Source organism: Vicugna pacos, unplaced genomic scaffold, assembly GCF_048564905.1.
Source record: "Vicugna pacos unplaced genomic scaffold, VicPac4 scaffold_14, whole genome shotgun sequence".
Lineage (NCBI taxonomy): Eukaryota > Metazoa > Chordata > Mammalia > Artiodactyla > Camelidae > Vicugna > Vicugna pacos.
In genome coordinates this window covers 5,131,954-5,142,826 of record NW_027328735.1, presented here as the reverse complement: position 1 = coordinate 5,142,826, position 10,873 = coordinate 5,131,954, and the positions used below count along the sequence as shown (strand labels likewise).

The 10,873-nt window shown below is 45.2% G+C and overlaps 1 long non-coding RNA gene across 1 annotated transcript; it reads left to right on the top strand.

The window, feature by feature from the left end:
• Positions 1 to 2,471: 2,471 nt before the first annotated feature.
• LOC140692675 (uncharacterized) lies at positions 2,472 to 7,430 on the top strand. Its single transcript, XR_012068258.1, has 3 exons — positions 2,472 to 2,603; positions 6,934 to 7,046; positions 7,255 to 7,430. It is a non-coding gene; the product is annotated as an uncharacterized lncRNA (long non-coding RNA).
• The last annotated feature ends 3,443 nt before the right edge of the window (positions 7,431 to 10,873 follow it).

The window sequence follows — 10,873 nt, the reverse complement described above, 5'->3', positions numbered from 1 at the left end:
TGATTCAGCCCCACACGTGCTCTATTGGCAAAATTCCCAATTGGTCCCTGGTCCTGCAGATGTACTGGGTGTGGCCATGGGACATATCGGTAATCGCAACCGCGCGAACAGTGTGGTTGATTTATTATTGGTACACAGTTCGGTTTGCTCTCTTGATTCGACCCACCACATCCCACAACGCACTCCAGATCCCTGAGACTCAGCGTGTGCCATCATCCGTAGCTCTATGCCTCACTGACCATTGCCTCTGCTACCTCAAATTTGGCAGCTGGGATCTTGGTCTCAGAATTAACTGTGGGGATATTTTGCGCTGGTTTCTTTGAGTTCTCTCAGCCAAGCATCTGCTGTGCACTCTTGTAAATCTCAGCACATCACCTTCAAACCCATGTCTCCTGTCCGCTTGAGAGTGTGCGTCCAAGTTAAACAGAGTTTCACCCTCGTTGCTCCATCACCAGGGGTCCGAACCTGCACTGGTTTCCATTCCCTGCTTTGCATTCTCCTGCTTCCAGGTGTCCTGAGGCCTCATCCTGTCTTTGGGAGTAACAGACCTCTCTTCGGCCAGTGTCCTATGCTAAGGGCTGGGTGAGTGGATGTTTCCATTGCTCTGTACATGGGAGCGAGTGAGTGCAGGTTGCACTTCTTCTCTGCCAACTGGGCATCGATGAATCAACACTATCCAGATACATTTCACAGAAATGTGATATTTGCTTAGCTCTTTGTTTCTATACAGCCGTGGTGGGAGGGATTGTCCGAAGACAACTATTTTGACATTGTGTTGATATCCCATTTGCAGTCTTTAAGAAGTTTAACAGAACTCATTTACATGTTTTGGGAGTTATACGAAAATGGAGTTATTTTTTGAAACACACTCAATCGACCTAGAAGCCAGACTTGTCAATTTTGGTAACATTGTGTCAGCTCTATGGAAAAGCTAGACAGTTAGAATGCAAACTAGCAGTCCAAACTGTTCAAGGGGTCATGTCAGCTCTTTAAGGTTGAAGCCTCCGAAACCAACAGGAACCATGAAATAACTTTTGGAAACATGGAATAACCCCCAACCTTGGATACACTTGTGCATGTGGTGCCCTGTATCCCAATGACACCTACTGGCCAATGTTGGCATTTCAAGGGGTAACATCCCTCTCTAGGAAAATACAAGAGGAAACAAACCAAATATATACATTTAGGTTTGAATCCAAAAGCACCTAGAGGCATTCTAGCTAGGAGAATCCTGCTGCAGTTATGCTAGTCTATTGAGAACCAGGTGTTTTTCTATCAGTGTTGAGAACGCTTAATCATCCGATCCTGTAGTTTAAAGCCATTTAACGCAACCAAGTCTGCACCCCCATGATATAGTGCCCCCGGGGGCTTGACTCAAGTGAAAGACGATCCACATAAGCTGTGTCTTTAATGTCATTGGCGACTTTTACAGTTCAGTTCACTTTCTGACTTGTACTATTTACCTTCACTGTCTTGAAAAACTGAAGCCTAATACAGATTCATGTTCAGTCAAAGATTCCCCTCACTTACCACACTCCCTTCACCCCAGGGAAGACATAAACACAACATTTGCTGAATCTAGCGGAAGGACATCATTTCTAGGTGTGAGCTAAGTATTCAATTTTATCTATTTCAGCCGAGACTATTTGACCTTTAAGGTGTTCACTGTTGTTCACAGAGAGTGAAGCTGGAGGAACTCTGATTCTACGAGGGGCTTGCTCTTCTCGTAATGGCTTCATTGCAGCTCAGGTACTGATCCTTCAAAATGGATGCCTGAGTGGAGGGGAGGCAAGGGCAAGTGCTCACTAGCTAGGCCCAAACCTGGGAAAAGGCTTACCTGGGCTTGTTGAATTTTGGTCTGAATGGCTTGGGAATGCCCCTTGGGACGTGTGGATTCTCACGACCTCTTCCAAGAACAGGAGCGTTTTGATCATCTCTGCCATTTCTTCTCCTTCAGACGTCAGGGACCTTGGACCCGTTATTGGAGAAGAGAATTGAGGAACTTCCTCAAGTCCACGTTGGCACTCCGTATGTTTCTGCCTGTATCAGTGAGTTTCAATATGTCTCATGAATGTCTTTTGAGCCTGGTATCCTCTACAGCTGTCTCCACGCCAGTATTCTCCATTGTAGCAGAACATCTCTCATCCATGTGTTCGCATCTCTCCTCAATCCGTGCAGCCAGCTTATCGGCCAGCTTCTCTTCGTGTCTCCCCTAAAGTCGACTTCACCAGGACTGGGCAAGTCTGAAAGTACCTCGGAGCCTGACCAGTAAGCTGATGACAGGCAGATCTTCCACTGTCTGCCCTTTCAGGTTCTGGAAACTGACCTGTGACCTCAGGTCTTTGGGCAGCAGCAGTATCTCGAACTTACACAGCTTCCCGGACCAAACACCTAAGCCAAGCTCCACAGAGGGCGGCAGCCCCTCCATCACACTGATCCACCCACAGAACTCTGCCCGGTTACCTAGGATCCAACAGCCACAACAAGCCTCGCGGTAAACACCAACATTCCACCTGGAATCCAACCGCTAACTGCCATCCCCAATGGCTGCTGCATCTTGTCAGTGTTGGGGGAGGGGCTGCATCCGACGAGAGGTTCCTAAGGTAAATGTGATTCTACCCACTAGCGTCCCATGGGCCTTTCTTCTTCCCTCTTTCCTTTGGTTCAGAGCTCTATGCACCGTACCAATGGAGGGAAGTGTGTCCCTTTTCAGTTGATGGTTTCACACGTCTTTAAACTTTCTAACAGTTCACAGTACACAGGGACCCACTAAAGGAGACTTATGTTCCTATAATATCCGTACACCCGGAATACATATGCGTCGCCTGATTTCTGCTGAAACACCCACACTCTCAGGACATGGATCCATTGGATTCATGGGGGCTGAAATTCCAAGAAATGAAACCAACCCCAATGTGCACTTTGCTGTCGGTCTCTTTTGCACTTAGTACACTTTGGCAGAGCTACTTGCCTTTGTTATAGGCTTCTTACATTTCTTCTCTACGTAGCCTAGAATATGGCATTCCTTCATCCTGTTGGAAGACATACAAGTCTACATCACGGACTAGGAAACCATTTGATTCCAAATCGGCATTAGTGTTAGGTCACGATATGCTCTTATGAATCAAAATTTACGAATATGAATGCACGCTTCTGATTTCCGAATACAAGTGTGCTGAGTACATGCAAGCCACGATACTGGGTCGATGCGTTCTGAATGACCCTTGACCTCACCTTGAGTATTTTCTTTTGAATAATCATGGTTCCCTTTGTATATGTCAGCCAACCATACCATTTTGGTGCTTGTTTGTTGGTTTGATTCTTTGTTGGTCTTCTTCTCGCTTGTTTTGCAAACACGTCAGGCCATGCATCTCTCCTTTCGCTTCAAACAGAGTCAAATAAGCTGATTCACTTAAGAGAGTGCTTCCAATCACCTATGATTTCCTGCTTCCCTCTCCCATCTTTAGGGTTTTGATGTCCTCCTTAAGTTCTTCTTCTTTCTTCTCTGCCACACATGCTCTTCTTGCATTTCCAATAATGGTTTCTTCTTTCCATTCCATCTTGCTGCTTTTCTATTCAGGGGAGTTTTCTCAACCTTTCTTTTAGAAAAACTTTTGAACTGCTGAATTCTTTTAAGATTTGCCGGTCTGTAGAATTCTCTAGCTCTGCCGTTATTTGAAATGGTGTTCATGTGGCATAGGCTACCCTAGGTGGCAGCATTTGGCCATTCAGGATATGGTCTGTGTCCTGGCACTCCTCCCTGTCCTGCAATATTGCTGCCGAGATATCAGCTGAAAGCCCTCTGGAGGTTTCCTTGTGACTATGTTGTTTCCTCCAGGTGCATTTTAAATCACTCGGATATTCGTGAACTTTGTTGATTTGAATCATACAGCTGCTGGTAGGTCTATTGGGATTCCACCTCCTTCGGATGCTGTGTAATTCCTGAATTCGCATAGATGATTCTTTCTTGGCTTTCAGCAAGTTTCAGTCTGATTTTTCTACAGATAAATTTTCAGACACTTTTTGTTTCTTTATCTCTTGCTTTTCCATCTGGGACTCATGATTTCTATTCTTTCATGCCCTGTCTTAACCCAGGGTTCAACTGCAATGTTTTCATTTGTTTGCACTTGCTTTCCTATGTCTGCTTCTGACCGAGGTTTTTCTCTTCCCCTGTCTTCACAGTCATTCACGCGTCCCTCTGCATTATCTAGTCTGCTAAGGACTGAATTCTAGCCCTGATATTATCACAACCATTGAGTTTCCTGATATTTTTGGCTCGTGTTGAGACTTTCTCTTCCCCTTTTCTGGTATTCTGCCTTTTGTGATTCTGAGACACTGGTGTTCTTCAGTGTTTTCCTGACCTTCATTTTCAACACTTGTTCTGGATAGCGTTTTGCAGACTAGTTGTTTGAAAGCTTATCTTTTGCGCCTTCAATATCTTTGGAACTGAAAATGGTACTTCCTGTTTCTTTTACTGTTCTTCTTCATCTCTACTGGTCAGGTAATATCAGGTATCTAATGTAGACTTCTAGGGCTTTGTTAATTGAAAATTTTAGACTCTTGTCTCTACGCAATTCCATGGGATTTCTGTGAGGACAATTTCTCCTAGGCATTGATGCCATAACCTGTACCTGTGTGTGTTGTTTGGTATATCTCCAATTGCTGGTGTTGCATTAGTTGTGATGAACAACCCATTCTACTTCGATTAGCATAACTTCATTTTGATTATACTTATCTCACACTTCTGAAAGTGCACAGGACACTTCCTCTTGTGGAAATGAAGCTTCTAAAAGTTCTCAGCTCTGCATTCTTCTCTATGTCATTTTGGAGTGTTTCCAAAACAGCAAACTGAGAGTGCTCTTCTGCTTTTTATTGCCACGGGAATGTCCCAATGAAATCAGTTCTTTCCAGAGCTTCTCTGTCTACAGAAACACCAGTGGAAGCATATCTATGGATGTCACATATCAGGGCCTGCTGGAATGATCCCGCAGACCTTCCTTGTTGTCCTAGGTGCCGTACCGTGCCGGTGCCATCCAAAATGTAGCATCCGCTTTTGGGAGATAGTGCTGAAGGGAATGCTTCCTCTTCTTGCGCTGTGGACTTGGACCACTCTTCCTTGTCCTCTCATCCTTGTGGCACGGGTGCACGAAGGCAACCACAGAGTTGTTGCGCATCCTGTGACTCAAACCAAACCATAATCCCAGCCCAGGTTATGAATGTAGCATATCCTAAGGCTTTTCATTCTGATTTCAAATTCAAGGCCCCCTGGATCCCTCAGACCAGATGCACGATATCTCTGATTCAGCCCCACACGTGCTCTATTGGCAAAATTCCCAATTGGTCCCTGGTCCTGCAGATGTACTGGGTGTGGCCATGGGACATATCGGTAATCGCAACCGCGCGAACAGTGTGGTTGATTTATTATTGGTACACAGTTCGGTTTGCTCTCTTGATTCGACCCACCACATCCCACAACGCACTCCAGATCCCTGAGACTCAGCGTGTGCCATCATCCGTAGCTCTATGCCTCACTGACCATTGCCTCTGCTACCTCAAATTTGGCAGCTGGGATCTTGGTCTCAGAATTAACTGTGGGGATATTTTGCGCTGGTTTCTTTGAGTTCTCTCAGCCAAGCATCTGCTGTGCACTCTTGTAAATCTCAGCACATCACCTTCAAACCCATGTCTCCTGTCCGCTTGAGAGTGTGCGTCCAAGTTAAACAGAGTTTCACCCTCGTTGCTCCATCACCAGGGGTCCGAACCTGCACTGGTTTCCATTCCCTGCTTTGCATTCTCCTGCTTCCAGGTGTCCTGAGGCCTCATCCTGTCTTTGGGAGTAACAGACCTCTCTTCGGCCAGTGTCCTATGCTAAGGGCTGGGTGAGTGGATGTTTCCATTGCTCTGTACATGGGAGCGAGTGAGTGCAGGTTGCACTTCTTCTCTGCCAACTGGGCATCGATGAATCAACACTATCCAGATACATTTCACAGAAATGTGATATTTGCTTAGCTCTTTGTTTCTATACAGCCGTGGTGGGAGGGATTGTCCGAAGACAACTATTTTGACATTGTGTTGATATCCCATTTGCAGTCTTTAAGAAGTTTAACAGAACTCATTTACATGTTTTGGGAGTTATACGAAAATGGAGTTATTTTTTGAAACACACTCAATCGACCTAGAAGCCAGACTTGTCAATTTTGGTAACATTGTGTCAGCTCTATGGAAAAGCTAGACAGTTAGAATGCAAACTAGCAGTCCAAACTGTTCAAGGGGTCATGTCAGCTCTTTAAGGTTGAAGCCTCCGAAACCAACAGGAACCATGAAATAACTTTTGGAAACATGGAATAACCCCCAACCTTGGATACACTTGTGCATGTGGTGCCCTGTATCCCAATGACACCTACTGGCCAATGTTGGCATTTCAAGGGGTAACATCCCTCTCTAGGAAAATACAAGAGGAAACAAACCAAATATATACATTTAGGTTTGAATCCAAAAGCACCTAGAGGCATTCTAGCTAGGAGAATCCTGCTGCAGTTATGCTAGTCTATTGAGAACCAGGTGTTTTTCTATCAGTGTTGAGAACGCTTAATCATCCGATCCTGTAGTTTAAAGCCATTTAACGCAACCAAGTCTGCACCCCCATGATATAGTGCCCCCGGGGGCTTGACTCAAGTGAAAGACGATCCACATAAGCTGTGTCTTTAATGTCATTGGCGACTTTTACAGTTCAGTTCACTTTCTGACTTGTACTATTTACCTTCACTGTCTTGAAAAACTGAAGCCTAATACAGATTCATGTTCAGTCAAAGATTCCCCTCACTTACCACACTCCCTTCACCCCAGGGAAGACATAAACACAACATTTGCTGAATCTAGCGGAAGGACATCATTTCTAGGTGTGAGCTAAGTATTCAATTTTATCTATTTCAGCCGAGACTATTTGACCTTTAAGGTGTTCACTGTTGTTCACAGAGAGTGAAGCTGGAGGAACTCTGATTCTACGAGGGGCTTGCTCTTCTCGTAATGGCTTCATTGCAGCTCAGGTACTGATCCTTCAAAATGGATGCCTGAGTGGAGGGGAGGCAAGGGCAAGTGCTCACTAGCTAGGCCCAAACCTGGGAAAAGGCTTACCTGGGCTTGTTGAATTTTGGTCTGAATGGCTTGGGAATGCCCCTTGGGACGTGTGGATTCTCACGACCTCTTCCAAGAACAGGAGCGTTTTGATCATCTCTGCCATTTCTTCTCCTTCAGACGTCAGGGACCTTGGACCCGTTATTGGAGAAGAGAATTGAGGAACTTCCTCAAGTCCACGTTGGCACTCCGTATGTTTCTGCCTGTATCAGTGAGTTTCAATATGTCTCATGAATGTCTTTTGAGCCTGGTATCCTCTACAGCTGTCTCCACGCCAGTATTCTCCATTGTAGCAGAACATCTCTCATCCATGTGTTCGCATCTCTCCTCAATCCGTGCAGCCAGCTTATCGGCCAGCTTCTCTTCGTGTCTCCCCTAAAGTCGACTTCACCAGGACTGGGCAAGTCTGAAAGTACCTCGGAGCCTGACCAGTAAGCTGATGACAGGCAGATCTTCCACTGTCTGCCCTTTCAGGTTCTGGAAACTGACCTGTGACCTCAGGTCTTTGGGCAGCAGCAGTATCTCGAACTTACACAGCTTCCCGGACCAAACACCTAAGCCAAGCTCCACAGAGGGCGGCAGCCCCTCCATCACACTGATCCACCCACAGAACTCTGCCCGGTTACCTAGGATCCAACAGCCACAACAAGCCTCGCGGTAAACACCAACATTCCACCTGGAATCCAACCGCTAACTGCCATCCCCAATGGCTGCTGCATCTTGTCAGTGTTGGGGGAGGGGCTGCATCCGACGAGAGGTTCCTAAGGTAAATGTGATTCTACCCACTAGCGTCCCATGGGCCTTTCTTCTTCCCTCTTTCCTTTGGTTCAGAGCTCTATGCACCGTACCAATGGAGGGAAGTGTGTCCCTTTTCAGTTGATGGTTTCACACGTCTTTAAACTTTCTAACAGTTCACAGTACACAGGGACCCACTAAAGGAGACTTATGTTCCTATAATATCCGTACACCCGGAATACATATGCGTCGCCTGATTTCTGCTGAAACACCCACACTCTCAGGACATGGATCCATTGGATTCATGGGGGCTGAAATTCCAAGAAATGAAACCAACCCCAATGTGCACTTTGCTGTCGGTCTCTTTTGCACTTAGTACACTTTGGCAGAGCTACTTGCCTTTGTTATAGGCTTCTTACATTTCTTCTCTACGTAGCCTAGAATATGGCTTTCCTTCATCCTGTTGGAAGACATACAAGTCTACATCACGGACTAGGAATCCATTTGATTCCAAATCGGCATTAGTGTTAGGTCACGATATGCTCTTATGAATCAAAATTTACGAATATGAATGCACGCTTCTGATTTCCGAATACAAGTGTGCTGAGTACATGCAAGCCACGATACTGGGTCGATGCGTTCTGAATGACCCTTGACCTCACCTTGAGTATTTTCTTTTGAATAATCATGGTTCCCTTTGTATATGTCAGCCAACCATACCATTTTGGTGCTTGTTTGTTGGTTTGATTCTTTGTTGGTCTTCTTCTCGCTTGTTTTGCAAACACGTCAGGCCATGCATCTCTCCTTTCGCTTCAAACAGAGTCAAATAAGCTGATTCACTTAAGAGAGTGCTTCCAATCACCTATGATTTCCTGCTTCCCTCTCCCATCTTTAGGGTTTTGATGTCCTCCTTAAGTTCTTCTTCTTTCTTCTCTGCCACACATGCTCTTCTTGCATTTCCAATAATGGTTTCTTCTTTCCATTCCATCTTGCTGCTTTTCTATTCAGGGGAGTTTTCTCAACCTTTCTTTTAGAAAAACTTTTGAACTGCTGAATTCTTTTAAGATTTGCCGGTCTGTAGAATTCTCTAGCTCTGCCGTTATTTGAAATGGTGTTCATGTGGCATAGGCTACCCTAGGTGGCAGCATTTGGCCATTCAGGATATGGTCTGTGTCCTGGCACTCCTCCCTGTCCTGCAATATTGCTGCCGAGATATCAGCTGAAAGCCCTCTGGAGGTTTCCTTGTGACTATGTTGTTTCCTCCAGGTGCATTTTAAATCACTCGGATATTCGTGAACTTTGTTGATTTGAATCATACAGCTGCTGGTAGGTCTATTGGGATTCCACCTCCTTCGGATGCTGTGTAATTCCTGAATTCGCATAGATGATTCTTTCTTGGCTTTCAGCAAGTTTCAGTCTGATTTTTCTACAGATAAATTTTCAGACACTTTTTGTTTCTTTATCTCTTGCTTTTCCATCTGGGACTCATGATTTCTATTCTTTCATGCCCTGTCTTAACCCAGGGTTCAACTGCAATGTTTTCATTTGTTTGCACTTGCTTTCCTATGTCTGCTTCTGACCGAGGTTTTTCTCTTCCCCTGTCTTCACAGTCATTCACGCGTCCCTCTGCATTATCTAGTCTGCTAAGGACTGAATTTTAGCCCTGATATTATCACAACCATTGAGTTTCCTGATATTTTTGGCTCGTGTTGAGACTTTCTCTTCCCCTTTTCTGGTATTCTGCCTTTTGTGATTCTGAGACACTGGTGTTCTTCAGTGTTTTCCTGACCTTCATTTTCAACACTTGTTCTGGATAGCGTTTTGCAGACTAGTTGTTTGAAAGCTTATCTTTTGCGCCTTCAATATCTTTGGAACTGAAAATGGTACTTCCTGTTTCTTTTACTGTTCTTCTTCATCTCTACTGGTCAGGTAATATCAGGTATCTAATGTAGACTTCTAGGGCTTTGTTAATTGAAAATTTTAGACTCTTGTCTCTACGCAATTCCATGGGATTTCTGTGAGGACAATTTCTCCTAGGCATTGATGCCATAACCTGTACCTGTGTGTGTTGTTTGGTATATCTCCAATTGCTGGTGTTGCATTAGTTGTGATGAACAACCCATTCTACTTCGATTAGCATAACTTCATTTTGATTATACTTATCTCACACTTCTGAAAGTGCACAGGACACTTCCTCTTGTGGAAATGAAGCTTCTAAAAGTTCTCAGCTCTGCATTCTTCTCTATGTCATTTTGGAGTGTTTCCAAAACAGCAAACTGAGAGTGCTCTTCTGCTTTTTATTGCCACGGGAATGTCCCAATGAAATCAGTTCTTTCCAGAGCTTCTCTGTCTACAGAAACAGCAGTGGAAGCATATCTATGGATGTCACATATCAGGGCCTGCTGGAATGATCCCGCAGACCTTCCTTGTTGTCCTAGGTGCCGTACCGTGCCGGTGCCATCCAAAATGTAGCATCCGCTTTTGGGAGATAGTGCTGAAGGGAATGCTTCCTCTTCTTGCGCTGTGGACTTGGACCACTCTTCCTTGTCCTCTCATCCTTGTGGCACGGGTGCACGAAGGCAACCACAGAGTTGTTGTGCATCCTGTGACTCAAACCAAACCATAATCCCAGCCCAGGTTATGAATGTAGCATATCCTAAGGCTTTTCATTCTGATTTCAAATTCAAGGCCCCCTGGATCCCTCAGACCAGATGCACGATATCTCTGATTCAGCCCCACACGTGCTCTATTGGCAAAATTCCCAATTGGTCCCTGGTCCTGCAGATGTACTGGGTGTGGCCATGGGACATATCGGTAATCGCAACCGCGCGAACAGTGTGGTTGATTTATTATTGGTACACAGTTCGGTTTGCTCTCTTGATTCGACCCACCACATCCCACAACGCACTCCAGATCCCTGAGACTCAGCGTGTGCCATCATCCGTAGCTCTATGCCTCACTGACCATTGCCTCTGCTACCTCAAATTTGGCAGCTGGGATCTTG